Below are 19,651 nucleotides of genomic sequence, written 5' to 3'. Positions count from 1 at the left end.
GTGGGAACCACACTTTAATTTCATTATTCAACCTGTTGTATAATGACAAATAAACTTCCTTGTATCCTTGTATCCTTAAAGCAAAATTCCCACGCCAAGTTCTTGTCAGCTTCTTCAAAGGAGCAGTTGAAAGAACCCGGCCCAATAATTTTTTAGGCAACATATGATTGGGATAAGCTTTCGTCGCTTTCCCACTGTTTCTGCTGGGTATTGGTTGCTCAGATAAAACTGTGTCCCTTTCAATCTCTTGCTGAGGCCAAGGTCTGATCCTTACATTTTCCGCTCGCAAATTTTGCCACCAGAGGTCTTGGTTTCTCTTTATTCTGCCCCTTTCGAGGTCCAAGCCTGTGCACTCGTTCATGGCAGATGTTCTTGACTTCCTCTTCTGGGATTTTTAATTGTTCATTCAAAAATTTCCTCACAGTGGCCTCCAATGTTTCATATGTTTCCACCTCCCTTTCTTCAATCCCCATAAACAAGATTATCCCGCATGCTTCTGTATTGCAGATCTAGAAGGGTCGCTTTGAGTTTTGCATTTTCGTTAGACAGTGTTGTTGTTACTGACTGTAAATGTGCGACTTCCTTCTTGAGCAATTTGTTTTCCTTTTTTATTTCCTCGATTAGGGCGTTATTGTACTCCTCGACATTGAATGCTATGCTTTCTTCTGTGTCACTGGCTCTTTACGACTCATCATGTTGTTTTGTTTAACTTGCAGTTTAAAACACTACAAAACACTATCGTCCAGAGAAAAAGGGGGGAAAGGGTGCTGCCGATCAATGTGTTGCAGGCGCAGATTTCAGTCCACCCGCGTGGCACCAAAACAAACACTCACTTTCTCGTTGATTTTGTGAGCTTACCTTGTCGTAGTGGAGGTCGGTGATTTAAGAGAGTATTACTGGACCATCTCATGTCACACTTACATTCTGGAGCACATTTTTATCCACTAGATTAGTGGATAAAAGTTTTGGACGTGTTTGTTGGAGCTGCCTCAGCTCTTCCTTGTCCTTGCGGCCATCTTTCTCAGAAATGCAGTCCATTTACCATTTATTTACCAATAATATGTGTGGCTTTTTCAAGGCAAGCACATGACGTGACTTTGCGCACGTTTCTGAAGAAATTTTAAGTGTTCTTGCCTCTGTTGGCAAACCATGCTGCCTTGCACTAAACCACCATCCCTTTGCTATGCCATTTATGGGATATGTTTGATTTGTAGCCGTTTTGCTGAATGGATGCAGTTGCTGGGGGATGTGGCTACATTTGATAATCCACATTTTATATTCTGAATTCTAATTATCAGTATCAGGCTATTGTTTCAGACACTGATGGAACTAGACTGGGCCTCTTTATCTAGGCATTTTTATACCTTTTTTGTCACTGGTCAGGGGGTACTTGGCTGACAAGTGAGTTTGTACATTATTGAAAAAGGCTTGAGAGCCACTGATCAGATGGTTCAAATTACATTTTAGGGAAATGTATTCAGTGATCTGTAGTACAATTTAAAAGTAACTCTCCCAACACTGCTTAAGTGTCAGTGCTTTAACATGTTGCATTTACTTGCAGCAGTGTATGTAGTGGTCTGCTGTGCTGTCCCATAGTGCACTGTATGTGTCAGTACCTTTCAGGATGGTCAGGTGTTTTCCAGAGACACTCATCTGCTTGCAGCGGATGGAGGGAGGAGGCAGGACAGTCAGAGTGGTGCTGACTGCAAACACACAGGGGGCGTTACCGTCTGTTCTGCTGATCAATATAAATGTAATACTGTTTTCCTTGTAGGCCTGTGTGTGGGTGTACCCTGAGCTTTGAAGGTGTTCAGGTCGTGTCTGAAGGTGTGTGTTGGAACTCTCTGCTGTAAGACGCTCAGGTAGCCAAGCTCCTGTACCTCAGCTTTCTCTGCCTCCCGTTTCCACACAGTAACCATCACCTGTATACACACACACACACACACACACGTTACACACTGGCTGGCTGTGGACAGTGTTTGGAGGCAAGGCAGTGTTTTTGTTCTCACCTTGACCTTGAGCGTGCTAACAGGAAGTTTGTCCAGAGAGACAGTCAGTGGGAAGATCACCTCATCGCTCAGAACCACTGGCTCATCCAGAGGAGACTGTCACACATACACACACACATACACACAGAAATCATTTCATCAGTGTGAAGAAAGCATTTTAATAGCCTACTCAAATTAGGGCCATTTGTTCCGTATCGTGCTGAAGCAAAAATCCCCCCCCTCCCCTGTCCCCGGCTGGCCTGCACTTACATTACCTAAAGCCCAAATGCGCCCAAGTGCGATTGCCCCTGGTATGCACGTCATCATGTTGAAATACGACAACAGGCATGGGCCGACGTCATCATAAATCAATATAGTTCAAATACATTCATCATGTCTTCCTTTTAACTAAAAGACATTTTTGTTCCTTTTAATTGGACATGAGATGTTCATTTACCTTGACAGTTTCGGAGGTAACTTCCTCCTTCTTCAGAAAGGTCCAACTGACAGCCGGAGCGGCACCTGTCAGATCTGGCAGACCAGGCCTGACTGAGTGGCTGCACACCATGCGGTGCTGCGGCCGGTGCCGGCGTGGGGCCAGCGCGGTGCCAGCCGGCACCAGGTCTGCCGGATCTCCGTGCATACAGACTGCTGTACTTTCATTATAAACCGACTTTGCACAATGGACAATGACACAGACAACATGGCTGATTATTGATTGCGCAACGCGGCCATTCGCCGGTAATTGCACTGCACGCATTAAACAATTTTGCAGAGGCAGGAGGAAAGTTGCATGATTTATGTCTGCGCGCTGAGTGCGTGACCGTGCATGTGCTGAAGCACACCCCTTCCAACCATGCTAGAGCGGGGGAAGTGTGCTGTATTCAAGTGCGGTACGGATCGATCACACTAGTCAAATAATCCGAATTTTAGGGGCAGACGTGCTTGGGCGCGTTACAAACTTGGTAATGTGAGTAGCTCCTAAGAGGGCAGTATTGTATAGGGGTCTGTTAGTGCCACATTTATGCTGTTGCATGTCTATGCATGTAGGCCAGTCAGTGCAGTTTTAAAAATGTCAGAATAAATCAGTTTAGCAGTAGTAGATAATGTAATTTGTCAAAACCCTTCTTTTTGAATTAGCTTTTAAATGAAGGCAGAATGAGTAGGTTTGTACACAACAAAAGAATTCAAAGTTGGCCCCTCCTCCCTGGCTAAGCTAGCCACTGGCAGCCAGATTTGGTTACACACTTCCAGTTGGTTGTGGTACTATCGACCTGGCAGCGCACTGTACTGTGACTGACTGGGAGATACCCACCCACTGCTCAAAAGAATCCAAAGCTTAGCAAAACAATAAAATCCAGGCAAAGCGCACAGACAAACACACAAACACACACTAGTGACTCAGAAGTGATGATAGAGAGGGGTTATTTTTGTATGAACCTATATATTGATTTTTTTTTTTTTTTTTAGGAAAATCCTACTCATTCTACCTTACATTTTCTTGATATTATACGTGAAACATAAAAAAAAAAAAAAAAAAAAAAAAAAATCATTATGGTCTTTAAACAAAACTCTGCATTGCAGTGCCAGGTTCCTAAAAGAGCAACTCAACTCTAAATCACACAAGGCAGAAAACAACTGCTGCACTGCCCTCTAAGTATTCAGGCTCAATGCACTTCTGGCCACACCGGTATTTTTAGCAGCTTTCAGTAGCAAAGTACCTGCAGCTAGAAAAAGCCAACCAGCCAGAAGCACAACATGCCTGAACCCTTGGAGAGCATAGCAGAAATTTTCTGCCTTATGTGATTTAGAGTTGAATTGCTCTTTAACTGTGTGTTTTACCTACAGGCAATTGTAGGCGAAGAAATTGCTAAGTGAGCGTTCCCTGCATGTGGGCCTCCTTGAACTGGTTCTGATGTGCTTACGAAATTTTTAATGTCCAATAACATTTTTCCCCTCTGAATATACTAATTTGGAGGGAGAATCATATTATTTGGCTAGCAGTATTGCTAACTTCAACCATGAACTGCAAACACAGAAGGCTTTTAACAATTGCAGACATTTACTTGTGCTGGAAACCGCAACACCAATGGTCCCATTTGTGGGTCCACAACATTTTTCAAAACCACCAGCAATACTGCGACTATCACCAGCTTGTGCAAGAGCTGTGGCTGGAAGGGGAGAGGTTCCAGCAGTACTTAAGGCTGGGCAGCGCCCAGTTCAATGCGCTGCTGACCAGAGTGGGGCATTGGATCACACGGCTGGGACCCATCAGTGCAGCAGAACAGCTTGCAATTTGTCTTTGGTGAGTGGCTGGGAAGGTGTTATGCTATCTAGCTAAACTGTATCAGCTTTTCAAATTCATAGCTATAATCTGGGTATCTGCTGAGATATAATGTATATTGGTTCATTTTCATGCCTAAAACAGGAGCTAAATTGCATATCTATTATTGGTAGCTAGCTACCTGGATTATGGCAGTGAATTTGGAAAAACAAAAAAAAAAAAAAAAAAAAACGGATGGCATATCAGGTTAGCTACCTATAAATATTTATGCTTCGCATTAAATTCATCAAGGCCTGTAGCTATGGTATCAACATTGGGAGGCACTCATTCGTTCATTCAGTAAATAAATAAGTATATTGTGTGCAGGCTTACTTGTGATTCCTTGAGTATTCAAAAGTAGCGCTATCAGGCTTCTCTTCTGTGGAAAAATCTTCCAACTGGGGTCCGAGAGGCACCCTTTCTTCATTTAAGAGTAGGCTTAAAGTGTTATTTTTTGATAAAGCTTGTAGTTAGAACTGTCCAATAGTTCTGCTGCCATAGGCCTAGGCTGCCATGGACCCTCCCATCATGCACTGGGCTCTCTCTTTCCTTTCCTGTCTCTCCTTCCTCACATATTCATATTCCATTAATGCATGTTACTAACTGGCCATCTTCTCTCTCTAGCTTTGTTCTCTCTCCTCTCTCTTCCCCTTTCCTCTGTTGCTTTTCAGCAGGTATTTCTGCCTCCTGAGCTGTAGTGTCTGCATCTGTGATTCCAAACCACCAACTGCCCCACCATGATCCTGCTCAACACCCATTTATATAATATTTATTTTATTGGTCCTATCATTACTGATCCAATTATTAATTAGTATTACTCAGTTCCACTACAATCATTCTTGCTATCATTTTTGTTACTATAATTACAAATAATTATTATCAGCAGTAGTATTATTATTTCTATTATTATTATTGTTGTTGTTATAGCCAACGCTACCCACACTGCACTGTGGAGTCATTTAGAAAACCAAAAGAGCTATGTGAGGATGCTCTATATTGATTTCAGCTCAGCATTCAACACAATCTTTCCAGACATCTTGATTGGTAAATTGCTGGACCTGGGTCTCTTCGTCACTGAGTGTCAACAGATAGTTAAAACTGGCCCCTAGATCTCCTCCTCCTTTACTCTCAGCACCATCTCCCCACAGGACTGCGTGCTGAGCCCTCTCCTGTACTCTCTGTACACCTATGACTGCTCACCAGCCCAGCCGTCAAATGCCATCATTAAATTTGCAGACGACACCATCAATGTCGGGCTCATCTCAGTAGAAGATGAGTCTGTGTACAAAGACGAGGCTGTCAGCGTGGTGTGCAGCGAATAACTTGACACTGAATACCACAAAAACAAAGTAGATGATAGTGGACTTCAGAAAGAAATGCGACTCGGACCTGATACCTCTCTTCAGAAATGGAGCAAGGGTGGAAAGAGTGCAATTCCTGTGAGTGCACGTTTCTGAGAATCTCTCCTGGTCGCCCAACACCATGGATTCTGCTAAAAGAGCACAACAGAGACTTCACTTCCTCAGGGTGCTCAGGAGGAACAACATGGAGAGGAAGTTGCTGGTGGTGTTCTACAGGGCAACCACTGAAGAGTGTCCTCACATATTGCATCTCAGTGTGGTATGCAGACTGCACTGCTACAGATAAAAAGGCTCTACAAAGAGTCATTAAGTCTGCAGAAAAGATCACTGACTGTCCCTTGCACTCCCTGGAAGAACTCACCACTTCATGCTACATCAGTAGAGCCAAAAACATCATTAAATATCCCTCTCACCCTGATTATCATTTCTTCGAACTGTTGCCATCTGGAAGATGCCTCCAGACTCAGTGATAGTTTCTTTCCCACAGCCATCAGCACACTAAATAAACAAAGACTCATGTAATGTTTACTGCTGCTATGCTGCCATCCACTTAGCACTGCTGCACCTTAAATACCACTGATGGTTCTGCACTACTTATTTATTATTTATCTGTTGCCCTTCATTTTAGGCTACGTTTACACGTACACGGGTATTTTTAAAAACGGAGACATTACCCTTCGTTTGTGCCCTTCGTTTACACGCAAACGGCGAATTCGCCTCTGAAAACGATTCTTTCTAAAAACTCCGGCCAAAGTGGAGATTTAGGAAAACTCCTGTTTCGCATTTGCATGTAAACTGAGAAAAAGGGAGAAATGCAGAGTTTCAGGCAGCCGACGTCACATTATGCACCAAAAGTGCGCCCAATGTTTACATTTGGCTATGGTGATCATAGACATGATATACGTATATTATGTCTATGATGGTGATGATCATGGATGCATTCACAGTAGCAGTCGCATTTCTGTTGGTGCAGACACTTTCCATATGTTTGCATTTGCAATACAGCTGCTTTTTTTTTATAGCGAGGAGCAGAGATGAATGAGGGCTCAGAGGTCAGTCTCCTCCCTCCAACACAAAGAGCCAGTCCGCGGCACCGCCAGCATCGCCGGTTTTGGGTCTGACCTGGGCAGACTGCTGTCGGGTTTGGCTTCTGATTGGCTTGCATGGCTTTCTCCTTCTTTCTACACCACCGCCTAGGCTTGGGGTAGTTATGATGGCGCTCGACGGCGTATTTATGCGGGTTGATGTAAGCGTAAATTTTTTTTGAAAACGATGCCGTGTGCACGATGTTATTTTGGAAAATGGAGGGAGGGAAATATTCGTTTCTCAAAATACCCGACTACATGTAAACGTAGCCTTAGTTAATTTTAGTAAATGCCCTGTGTCTTGTGTTTTTTATGTCTTTTTTTTTTGTTTTTTTGGAAATTCATCACTTAGGTGCCACCACTTTCATTGTATTTATATACAAAGATAATATAGGCTATTCTGATTCTATTCTGATTCTGACTCTGATTATTATGTGCTTGCCTTGAAAAGGCAGCACATCTTAGGGTGTTTTCACGTATATTTGGGTCAACCCAGCGACATATTTGGGTCGACCCAATATATAATGTATCGATTTTCAACTGGAGCGGCTCGGTATCACATATGATTTTTATCGCCGTACCAAGTTCACCGTTCTACAGAATGGCAACTGCAATCTACTTGGGGGCACATGAGAAAAAAAAAATGCATCCTCAAAAAAAAAAAAAAAAAAAAAAAAAATCACCAGTTTTCTAGACTACCGTATTGACCCGCATAAAAGACGACCCTGATTTTAAGACGACCCCTCTTTTTCAAGACCCTTTTTTGGAAAAATACTTTTTATATGGACAAAACCTTGTTTGAATAAAAAAAATTTTTTCAATTTTCAACTCAATTTTATTTGTATAGTATCAAATCATAACAAAGGTTATCTCAGGGCGCTTTACAGAAACCCAACAGATATTGGCCAAAATCTTCCCCAAGAGCAAGCACAAGGCAACAGTGGCAAGGAAAAAATCTTTTAACAGGGCAAAAAACCTCAAGCAGAACGGCCATCTGCCTTGACCGGAAGGGTTGAGAGAGAGAGAGAGAGAGACATTGCAGGACACAGAACAATGCAAATTCAACATAGGGCTGTATAGTAGTACTAGTGGTGATAATAGCAGTAATAACAATAACACTAATAACACTAATAATAAAAATAATATGACTACTAATGGGTGACTAGAAATGGGTATTGATCAGGATCATGGAGGGTGGGGGTGGGGGTGCAGACTCCACAAGCTCCAGAGCCATCAATCAATCAATCCATCAATCTTTATTTATATAGCGTCAAATCACAACAAAAGTTATCTCATGATGCTTTACAGGTAGAGCAGGTAAAGACCACGCTCTACAACTTACAGAAAAAAAAAAAAAACAAAGAAACCCAAGAACCCTCAGGTAGAACCAGACTCAGGGTGGGCGGTCATCTACCTCAACCAGTTGGGTGGAGAGGGGAGAGAGAGACACACAAAGAGACAGAGACAGGGAGATAAGGACAAACTGGGACAAATGACAACAACAGAATATCCTGACAAATAATCTAGATGGTAGTGACACGCAGCATCCAGCCTTCTCGTCTGCAGCTGGATGACCTTCCAGGATGAGCAGGACAGTAACATGGAACAATAACATGCACTGAGTAAAAAGGAGAGGAGTTGAAATCGGGGTGTGGGAGGTAGTGGGCGGTTAGGAGGGTGAGAAGAAAAGAAAAGAAAAGAGAAGAAGAGGGAAGAGGAAGATTAGGTAAGAGGGAAATGCTAAGAGCAGAGGCAGAAATACCTGCTGAAAAGTGACAGAGGAAGTCAGAAGAAAGAGGAGAGAGCATAAAACTACGGGAGAGAGAAGATGGCCAGTTAGTAACATGCATTAATAGAATACTGATATGTGAAGGAGAGGGGAGAGAGAGAGGTCAGTGCATCATGGAAGGACCCCTGGCAGTCTATGCTTATAGCAGCATAACTATGGGACAGTCCTAATTATAAGGAAGGTTTTAAACCTTCTCTTACATAAAGAGAGGGTCTGCTTCTCGATCCTAAATTGGAAGATGGTTCCACAGAAGAGGAGCCTGATAGCTGAAGGTTCTGCCTCCCATTGTACTTTTGGATACTCCAGGAACCACAAGTAAGCCTGCATGTTTGGAGTACAGTGCTCTAGTGGCATGGTAAGGCACTATGAGCTCTTTAAGATAAACTAGTGCCTGACCATTAAGGGCTTGGTAAGTGAGGAGAAGAATTTTAAATTCTATTCTGGATTTTACAGGGAGCCAATGCAGAGAAACTAATATGGGAGTAATATGATCTCTCTTCTTAGTTCTGGCCAATACACATGCAGCAGCATTCTGAATCAACTGAAGAGTCTTTAGAGACGTGTCGGGCCAGCCTGAGAGTAAGGAGTTGCAGTAATTTAGCCTAGAAGTATCAAATGTATGGACTAGTTTCACTGCATCTTCTTGAGAAATCAAGTGCCTGATTTTTGCAATATTGCAAACTTAGAAGTTTGTTTAATGTTGGAGTTAAATGACAAATCCTGGTCAAAAATAACTCCAAGATTGCTTGCACTATCTAAGGTAACTGCATGACTAGATAATGCATTTCTAAGGTGTTTAGGGCCTGTTGCAATAACTTCAATTTTATGTGTAGTAGTAATTATTTAGTAGAAGAAAATTGAAGGCCATCCAGCTCTTTATGTCCTTAAGACATGCTTGAAGTTTGGTAAACTGACTGATTTCATCTGGCTTCATGAAAGATATAATTGGGTATCATCTGCATAACAAGGAAAAGAAACAATTGGTATTTCCTGATAATATTGCCTAAAAGGAGCATATACAAGATGAAGGTCCAAGCACATAACTTTGCTGAACTCCATGTAGACCTTTCATGTGCATGGAGGATTCATCATTAACATGTACAAATTCAAAGTGATCTAACAGTTTAATGCAGTCCCTTTAATGCCAATTAAATGTTCCAGTCTCTAACAAGATCAGATGGTCAATGGTATTGAATGCAGCACCAACACCTAAAAGGACAGTACAGAAAGAAGTCCTTTGTCCGAAGCAATAAGGAGGTCATTAGTAACTTTAACCAGTGCTGTGTCTGTGCTGTGATGCGCTCTAAATCCTGATCCAAAGTCCTAAAACTATTGTTATGTATTGACTATTGTTATGAAGAAAGTCACACAACTGCTTAGCAACTAGTTTCTCAAGGACCTTGGAGAGAAAGGGAAGGTTAGAAATCGCTGTGCAGTTGGCTAAAACACCTGGATCTAAGGTAGATTTTTTAAGAAGAGGTTTAATCACAGCTAGTTTAAAGAAGCATGGTACATAGCCTTTCAATAAAGACATACTGATCATATTAAGTAGAGACGTGCCAACAGGGGGTAAAATTTCATAGGGTCTAGGAGACGGGTGTATGCTTTAGATAAGGAAATTGTCTCAATTAGTTCAGTTCAATTCAATTCAATTGAAACAACCTTATTGATTCCACAATTTTATTTGTATGGAGCAGCGCGTACATCACCTACGTAAATAAAACCCATTTACATACAGACACTAATAAATTATGTACAAGAGCTTAAGTATGAAATAAAGTCTAAATTAAATGATGTTAATTTCTCTGCCTCTTTCTGGTGTTTTATTCTTTATTCTTATTGCTGCTGTTTTTTGTTTTTTTTTAAATATGTCCTGATGTTTTTAAATGTGTTCTGATGTTTTTTAAATGTGTCCTGTACGGCGACCTTGAGTGCCAAGAAAGGCGCCTTTAAATAAAATGTATTATTATTATTATTATTATTATTATTATTTTTAAATACTAGTGTTAAGCAGACTGATAAATTATTATCCTGAATCAAAAGATATAAAGTATCAGTCTAATAAAAGGATAAAAGCTCAACGTGGTAATGATATAAATGTCTGTGATGAGAGATAACAAAACGAACCTAAGTAGTATACCTAAGAGCAAATAGTGATTTGCCGATTGAGCATGCACAGTAGACAGCATCAGGCTGCATGTCAGATAAATTACATTCAAATGCAGACAGCATCTCCTGTAAACATGTGCACAACTTCAGAAAAGTACATAAAGAATGTCTTCAAAGTTATACAACAGTGTTTTCATTAAAGAACCCACCACACAAATAATATCAATCAATCAATCTTTATTTATATAGTGTCAAATCACAACAGAAGTTATCTCCTGACGCTTTACAGGTAGAGCAGGTAAAGACCACGCTCTACAAATTACAGTAGAAAAAAAAAACAAAGAAACCCAACAGATTCCCTCCTGAGCATGCTCTTGGCGACAGTGGCAAGGTAAAACTCCCCTTTAATGGGAAGAACCATCAGGTAGAACCAGACTCAGGGTGGGCGGTCATCTACCTCTACCGGTTTGGTGGAGAGGAGAGAGAAAGAGACAAAGAGACAGAGACAGGGAGATAAGGACAAACTGGGACAAATGACAACAACAGAGCAACAGAGTATCCTAGCAGGTAATTTAGATGGTAGTGACAAGCAGCATCCAGCCTTCTCATCTGCAGTTGGATGACCTTCCAGGAGGAGCAGGACAGTATGACCTAGACCCACGGTTTTCAAAGTGGGGTCCGCGACGCATAGCCAGGGGGTCCGCGAAAAAATTCACGGAAATGTATTTTTTTATTATTATTAATTATCTAAAAACTTTTTTGGGGGGAGGGGCGGTAAACTGTGAAATAAACAGTTTGTTTTTAAGTGTCTCCCATGATTGATTTGGGGAGCTTACCATGGCAACAGCGGCGCACATGCATGCAGCAGCTGGTGGCTCCCTCAATTTCAGCAAAAAGAGGAGTGATTCTTCCATTTTTATTGCTGAGAATCGTATCACTTGCGGGTGTATTACTTATGACAGTAATACACTCCTCAATATCAGAAAAGGAAGTGCAAAAATTGCACTGAGTGCCGTGGACCTTGGGACTGTATCTGCTCTCGGCATCTCAAGATCCGACAACCAAAACATTCGGATCAGACGTCATCGCAAGCGGTGTAGTCGACGCAGGAAGAGAGGGAAACGAGCCGGGGTGAGACTGAGGCTGAGTAGGCTTGGACCCAAGGCTGTGCCGCTACCCAGCCTACTCCTGGCTAATGTCCGGTCGCAGGAGAATAAAATGGACGAGATAAGGCTCAGGCTGACCCAGCAGGGAGAGATCAGACGCTGCGGTGCTCTCATCCTAACAGAGACGTGGCTCCATGAAAACATACCGGATGAGGCTTTAACACTGGATGGGCGGAGCCTATTCCGGGCCGACAGAACACAAGACTCCGGTAAGACGAGAGGGGGCGGACTCTGTGTGTACATCAATGATGCTTGGTGCTCAGGTGCAGTCAGAGTGGATGGAAAATGTTCACCTGACATTGAGTTTTTACTGCTCAGATGTCGGCCATATTACCTGCCTAGAGAATTCACCAGTGTGTTTGTTGCTGCTGTTTACATTCCACCGGATGCAAATTCAAAAAATGCACTCCAGGAATTGTATGAGGTCATCAGCAGTCAAATGGCAAAACAGCCAGATGCTGTTATTATTGTTGCTGGGGATTTTAATCAAACAGACCTCAGAACTGTTCTGCCAAGATTCCACCAGCACGTCCACATCCCCACCAGAGGAAACATGACACTGGACCATGTCTACACCAATGTTCCTGGCAGCTACAGAGCCCTCTGTCGTCCTCATTTTGGCCAGTCAGACCACATCTCCCTGCTTCTCCTGCCTACCTACATCCAGCTGACAAAAAGGGTCAAACCAACTGTAAAAACAGTTAAAGTGTGGACAGATGAAGCTACAGCAGCTCTACAGGACTGTTTTGAATGCACGGACTGGCAGATGTTCAGGGATGCTGCTACCCAGGAGAACCATATTGACCTTGAAGAATACGCATCATCAGTGACATCATACATCAGCAAATGTGCTGATGATGTGGTAAAAATAAGGACAGTTAAATCATTCCCTAATGAAAAAGCCTGGATGAATGGAGAGGTGAGAGCTCTATGTAGAGCCAAATAAGCTGCCTTTAGGTCAGGTGACAAAGAAGCCTACAACACCGCCAGAGCAAAACTGAAAGCTGGCATCAAGGAGGCAAAGCGAAGGCATCAGCAGAGACTGGAGAGAGACCTCAACACCAACAACAGCAAAGACTTGTGGCAGACGGTCAAAAACGTGACAGGGTACAAAAGCAGGAGCGCTCCCATCGTGTGAGGCCACATTACCAGACGAGCTGAACACATTCTATGCTCGCTTTGACCTCCTCAACAGAGAGTCAGCTGTAAAGTCTACTCTGCCTCCAGAGGACCGGCCACTGTCAGTATCCACAGTGGATGTGAGGAAAGTCCTGCTGAAAGTGAATATGAGTAAAGCTGCTGGGCCTGACAACATCCCTGGCCGTGTACTAAAAACATGTGCCAACCAGCTAGTAGATGTCATTACCGACATTTTCAACATATCGCTGTCACAGGAGAGTGTTCCCACCTGCGTCAAGACAGCCACCATCATCCCTGTGCCTAAAAAGTCTGCAGTTTCTAATCTAAATGACTACCGCCCTGTGGCACTCACCCCCATCCTGATGAAGTGCTTTGAGAAACTGGTTCTCCAGCACATAAAGAACAACAACCCTGCCAGTCTGGACCCTCAGCAGTTTGCATTCAGAACCAACAGATCCACAGAGGATGCCATCTCCACTGCTCTCCACTCAGTCTTCACTCACCTGGAGAAAAGCAGCACCTACATCAGAATGCTGTTTGTTGATTTCAGCTCAGCTTTCAACACAATCTCCCCCATGAAGTTGATTGGAAAACTGAACACTCTGGGCATCAGTACCACTGTCTGCAACTGGATACTGGACTTCCTCACAAACAGACCCCAGTCAGTTCGGATTGGCAGTCTCTCCTCCTCCACTCTAGTGCTCAACACCGGAGCGCCCCGGGGCTGTGTGCTCAGCCCCCTCTTTTCTACACAATCAATCAATTAATCAATCAACCACACTTTAATTTCATTATTCAACCTGTTGTATAATGACAAATAAACTTCCTTGTATCCTTGTATCCTTACTTATGTGATTACACATCAGGCAATCTGGTATGACACCTAACAGGCGCTCGCACGGCTTCACAAATAATAGCGACAACAAACACTCAAAGCACCTCTGTCCATCAGTGTCTAGTCAATTCTTATGGTACACAGCCGGTCTCCGCTAGAAGTCCCGCCTCTAACCTAATATCGCTCATGGATTAGCTCTGCCGTTTCCAACCCAGTCTCCATGGGGAAATGTCACCCTTTTACGTTTCTGCAAACTAGGGAAACGTTATCATATCAACGTTTCCAAGCTCAAATTTGTTAAATATCAACATTCAATTGTTATAGTGGCCCCTGCGCCCGGGTCACGTGACTTCCAAGTTTCTGACTGCAAAAGGAAGCAAGATGGCGGACATTTCGTTCATTCTCAGTGGAAAATGTAATATTTTAAGGTAGTTTCTGTATTTAAATGTGTTTTGATGACATTTCTAGCGAGAAATATGCACTTTGTTTTCATAATCTGTGTTCAGTGAATGTATACGTTCTCTAGTTTGTTAGTAATCACGATCATTTCGCCAGGACTTGCCAGCAAAACGTTGGAATCCAACATTGTTGACATCCGTATAGTGCCAAAGCAGCCTAGAAAATGCAATATTTTGAGGTCGTTTCTATATTTAAATGTGTTTTGATAATATTTCCAGCGAAAAATATGCACTTCTTGCATAATGTGGGTTCAGTGAATGTATACTGTCTTTAATTTGTTAGTTATCACGAAGATTTCGCCCGGTCTCGCCAGCAAATGTTGGAATCCAACATTGTTGACATCCGTTGCCATGGTGCCATGGTATGACACAAACAGCTTACTGTCCCATAAAAGCCCTTTATTTTCTTGCTTTCCAAGCCGTTTTTATTCCAAAGACAACATATGTTGACGTTTATATTATAAATCTGATTACTTTTAATTTGGATATCTTGCAAACTTGAAGCGTTAATATAACTGTCCATGGAACCCACCAACGCGAATAGGCTACTTGATAAAATATCCGAAATAAATCAACATTGTTTGAATGTTTTTTTTTCCCTCCCAAACAAAACCAACTAAAGGCAGGGTAATTAATGTTTCGGCTGCGGGAAATGGTTTATATATTTGTTTCAATATTCATTTTTACGACCATTTAAAACCCGGAAGTTAGGGCTGCACGATTATGGCCAAAATGATAATCACGATTATTTTGATCAATATTGTAATCCCGATTATTCATCATGTTAGGGAAAGCATCTGTATTTTTATTGCACTACTTTTAAACAAACAATATATTAACCGTTTTCAGTGCAAAATGAAACTTTAAATAAACTAGAGAACGTATACATTCACTGAACACAGATTATGAAAACAAAGTGCATATTTCTCGCTAGAAATGTCATCAAAACACATTTAAATACAGAAACTACCTTAAAATATTACATTTTCCACTGAGAATGAACGAAATGTCTGCCATCTTGCTTCCTTTTGCAGTCAGAAACTTGGAAGTCATGTGACCCGGGCGCAGGGGCCACTATAACAACTGAATGTTGATATTTAACGAATTTGAGCTTGGAAACGTTGATATGATAACGTTAACCTAGTTTGCAGAAACGTAAAAGGGTGACATTTCCCCATGGAGACTGGGTTGGCCGTTTCTTGCTAATGTGTGATTGGCCATCCCTGCTGTCACTCCATGTGGTTGTAAAAAAGCGCCGGAGGACGTGCACAGCGGAGTTTGTTTGGCTTGTTGGCCAGCAGCTACGCACACATACTGATTTCTTCACTGTTTATTTCATCAGGTGGCAGTTATAACAATAGTTCAGCATGTTTCTTTGACATGCATGTTTCTAACCATGATTTAAAATGTGAGAGGGAGATTTTTTTTTTTCCAAATAAGAGCAAGGCAATGACACTAATCTGTTTGTATTTAGTATTTAGTGTCAAACATTTATTTTATTTATTTATGTTTCTGTACGGTGTTGTTGACGTACAGTATGATGCACAGTTGCACTAAAGACAAGAACTCAGTTAAATTGCCTGCGTCTTTCTTTAGTTGCCTTTAACTTACAACATTACAGAATTATTAAATACTTGTAGTCAGTATAGATATTCATATATGCAGTATAAACATTAATGTCAATCCCTTACTTGTTTTTATTTTTTCTGATTAAGATTGTTTGCTTACCTAACCTACGCCCTTGGATGAGGCCTATGTGCTAATGCTGCTAATCAACTAGCTAAGAGTACAAATGTGGTTATAAGTATTATGCTTATCGGTGTTGCGAGTGTCAGGGGGTCCCCGGCCCAAAAAAGTTTCAGAACCCCTGACCTAGACAAGACACAGAAAGCACAACGAATGCAAAAAGGGGCGGAGGACTCTGCAAAGAGAAGAAGAGGGAAGAGGAAGATTAGCAAAGAGGAAAGTGCTCAGAGCATGATATGAAGTCCCCCGACAGTCTAGGCCTATAGCAGCATAACTAAGGGCTGGTCCAGGGCAACCTGGGCTGGCCCCAACTATAAGCTTTGTCAAAGAAGAAGGTTTTAAGTTTACTCTTAAAGGTAGAGAGAGAATCTGCTCTCCGAACTGAGACTGGAAGTTGTTCCACAAATGTTGAGCCTGGAATTGGAAAAATCTGCCTCCCGTTCTAGTCTTAGAAATTTGGGAACCACCAATAACCTGCATTTTGGGAGCACAGTGCTCTGGCAGGGAAATAAGGAACTATGAGCTTTTTCAGATAAGATGGTGCCTGCCCATTCAGAGCTTGTAGCTGAGGAGAAGAGTTTTAAATTCTATTCTAGATTCTACAGGAAGCCAATGTAAGGAGGCCAATATTGGAGTAATATGATCTCTTCTCCTAGTTTAGTCAGCACACGTGCAGCAGCGTTCTGGACCAGCTGGAGAGTCTTTAACGACTTGCTGGTACAGCCTGATTATAAGGAGTTACAGTAGTCTAACCTAGAGGTAACAAAGGCGTGGATTAGTTTTCTGCGTCACTCTGAGACAGGATATGCCGGACCTTTGCGATATTATGCAAGTGAAAAAAGGCAGTTTCATCTGATCTGTTTAATTTGGGAGTTAAAGGACAAATCAAAAATAACTCCGAGGCTCCTTACCGTGGAACTGGAGGCCAAGTTAATGCCGTCCAGAGTAGCTATATCACTAGAAACTGATTCCCTAAGGTATTTAGGGCCGAACACGATAACTTCAGTTTTTTCTGAGTTTAATAGTAGAAAATTGGTGGCCATCCAGGCCTTTATAATCCTTAAGGTAGGCTTGAAGTTTACTTAGCTGATGAGTTTCATTTGGCTTAGTACAACTGAGTATCGTCCGCATAACAGTGGAGGTTTACGGAGTGTTTTCCGGATAATATTACCTAAAGGAAGCATATACGAGATGAATAAAATAGGGCCAAGCACAGAACCCTGAGGAACCCATATTTTACCTTTCTGCAGGAAGGAGGATTCATTATTAACATGAACAAACTGATGTCGATCTAAGAAGTAAGGACTTCAACCAGCTTAATGCAGTTCCTTTAATGCCAATTAACTGCTCTAATCTCTGTAATAGGATGTGATGGTCAATAGTATCAAAAGCTGCACTAAGATCCAATAATACAAGTACAGAGAGAAATCCATTATCTGATGCAGTTAGGAGATTTTCCCCACTCAGCAACACACCCGCTGAGAAACCAATCTCTGATAATTGGAGACTCAATTATGAGAAATGTGAAGTTAGCAACACCAGCGACCATCGTCAAATGCATTCCTGGGGCCAGAGGCGGGAACGTCGAATCAAATTTGAAGCTGCTGGCTAAGGATAAATGTAATATGGTACAATTATTATTCACTGCGGCACAAATGACTCTCGGCAACGCCATCGGAGGTCACTAAAATTAGTGTTGAATCGGTGTGTGCTTATGCAAAAACAATGGCGGACTTCGTAGTTTTCTCTGGACCCCTGCCAAATCTGACCTTGGACGAGATGTTAAGCCGCATGTCATCCTTCCGCTGTCTAGGTGGTGTCCAGAAAATGATGTGGGCTTTATTGATAATTGGAATTCATTCTGGGGAAAACCTGGTCTAATTAGGAGAGAGTTCTCATTTCTAGTAATATGGACAAGTTTCTTAGACATAAACCCTGACAACCCAGAGATGAGACCACGAGGCAGAGTTGCAGTCCTACACGCTTCTCTGCGCTTCCATTAGAGCAGTTACCCACCCAAAATGCCCATAGAGACTGTGTCTGCCCCCCGACCACTGAAACCAGCTCGACCAAAAAGCAAAAGAGGAGGAATTAATCACAAAACATGATAAAAATCAACACCTCCTCTACTAATGTAAATAGAGACAACAAGATAATTAAATGTGGGCTCTTGAATATAAGATCACTCTCTCCTAAAACACTATTAGTTTATGACTTGATATCTGATTTGAATATTGACTTATTTTCCTTGACTGAAACCTGGCTTAACGAAAATGACTATGTGGGTATGAATGAGGTCAACCCCTCCTAGTCATATTAATACTCACGTTCCTCAGGATGGTCGAGGTGGTGGAGCAATTTTAACTCAAAATTATCTATAAACCGAAACCTAATTTAAGTATAATTCATTTGAAAGCCCAATTTTTACTTTTTTTAATCCAAGCTTTGAAGGCAGTTCAACCAACCTTATTTACAATCATATACCGCCCTCGCCAATTCAGCGTATTCTGAATTTCTGTCAGAATTCCAGAGTTCTTCTCAGATTTAGTTCTCAGCCTGTAAAGTGATTATAGTTGGAGATTTTAACATCCACACCAAAACCTCTTAACACGGCGTTCATCTCATTATTGGACTCAATTGGCTTCTCTCAGAGAGTGAATGAACCTACCCATAAAGATACCACACTCTCGAACCTTTTTCTCAGTGTTTCCACAGAATCCTCTCTTATCTGACCATTACCTGATTACCTTTGAATTCCTTCTTCAGGATTACTTGCCGCTGGAAAAAAATGTTTCTATTATATGCCTATCCGATACTGCTGTATCTAAATTTAAGGAGGAACTCCCATCAGCTCTTAGTTTATTACCATGTCTAAATTTAACTGACTCTTGTGCTACCCTTAGTCCCTCGCAAATTGAAAATCTCTTTGATAGTGTTGCAGTCTCACTTCAAATGACACTTAATGCCATCGCTCCTCTTAAAAAGAAGACTATAAAACAAAAGAGATTAGCTGGTTGGTTTAACTCCCATACTCGTGAACTGAAACGAACCTCACAGAGACTCGAAAGGTTATGGCGCTCTACTAAAACGGAAGAATCTCACTTATCCTGGCAAGATAGTCTAAAAATTAACAGAAAGGCCCTCCGCGTCGCAAAAACGGCCTACTATTCATCTCTGACAGAAGAAAACAAATCCCAGGTTTCTTTTTAGCACCTTAGATAGACTTACAAAGAGTCATAACTCGACTGATCCCTGTATTCCTTCAACTCTCAGTAGTAATGACTTCATGAACTTTTTTAATCATAAGATTCAAGCTACAGACAAAAATGGTAACGTCCTTCCCACAATTGGCATTCACCAACCCCCTTAGAGACCTCTGTCAAAGATAATAATTTAGAGGCTTTCTCCTCGATTAATCTCTCAGAACTAACTTCATTTATCTCCTCCATTAATTCATCTACGTCTCTCCTAGACCCTATTCCAACCAAGCTGTTGAAAAAAGTATTACCTTTAGTTAGCACATCTCTTCTGGATATGATCAGTATGTCTCTATTGACAGGTTACGTGCCACAGTCCTTTAAAGTAGCTGTAATTAAACCGCTCCTCAAAAACCTACTACTGACTCAGATGTCTTAGCCAACTATAGACCAA

General features: G+C 41.8%; 1 pseudogene; it reads right to left on the bottom strand.

Annotated features, from left to right (window-relative positions):
- Positions 1 to 1,551: 1,551 nt before the first annotated feature.
- Positions 1,552 to 19,651, bottom strand: part of LOC115371558 (microtubule-associated protein 11-like) — a 74,206-nt pseudogene continuing 56,106 nt past the window's right edge.

The sequence above is a fragment of the Myripristis murdjan genome, chromosome 14 (assembly GCF_902150065.1).
Source record: "Myripristis murdjan chromosome 14, fMyrMur1.1, whole genome shotgun sequence".
Taxonomy (NCBI): domain Eukaryota; kingdom Metazoa; phylum Chordata; class Actinopteri; order Holocentriformes; family Holocentridae; genus Myripristis; species Myripristis murdjan.
This window is presented reverse-complemented; position numbering and strand designations above follow the sequence as displayed.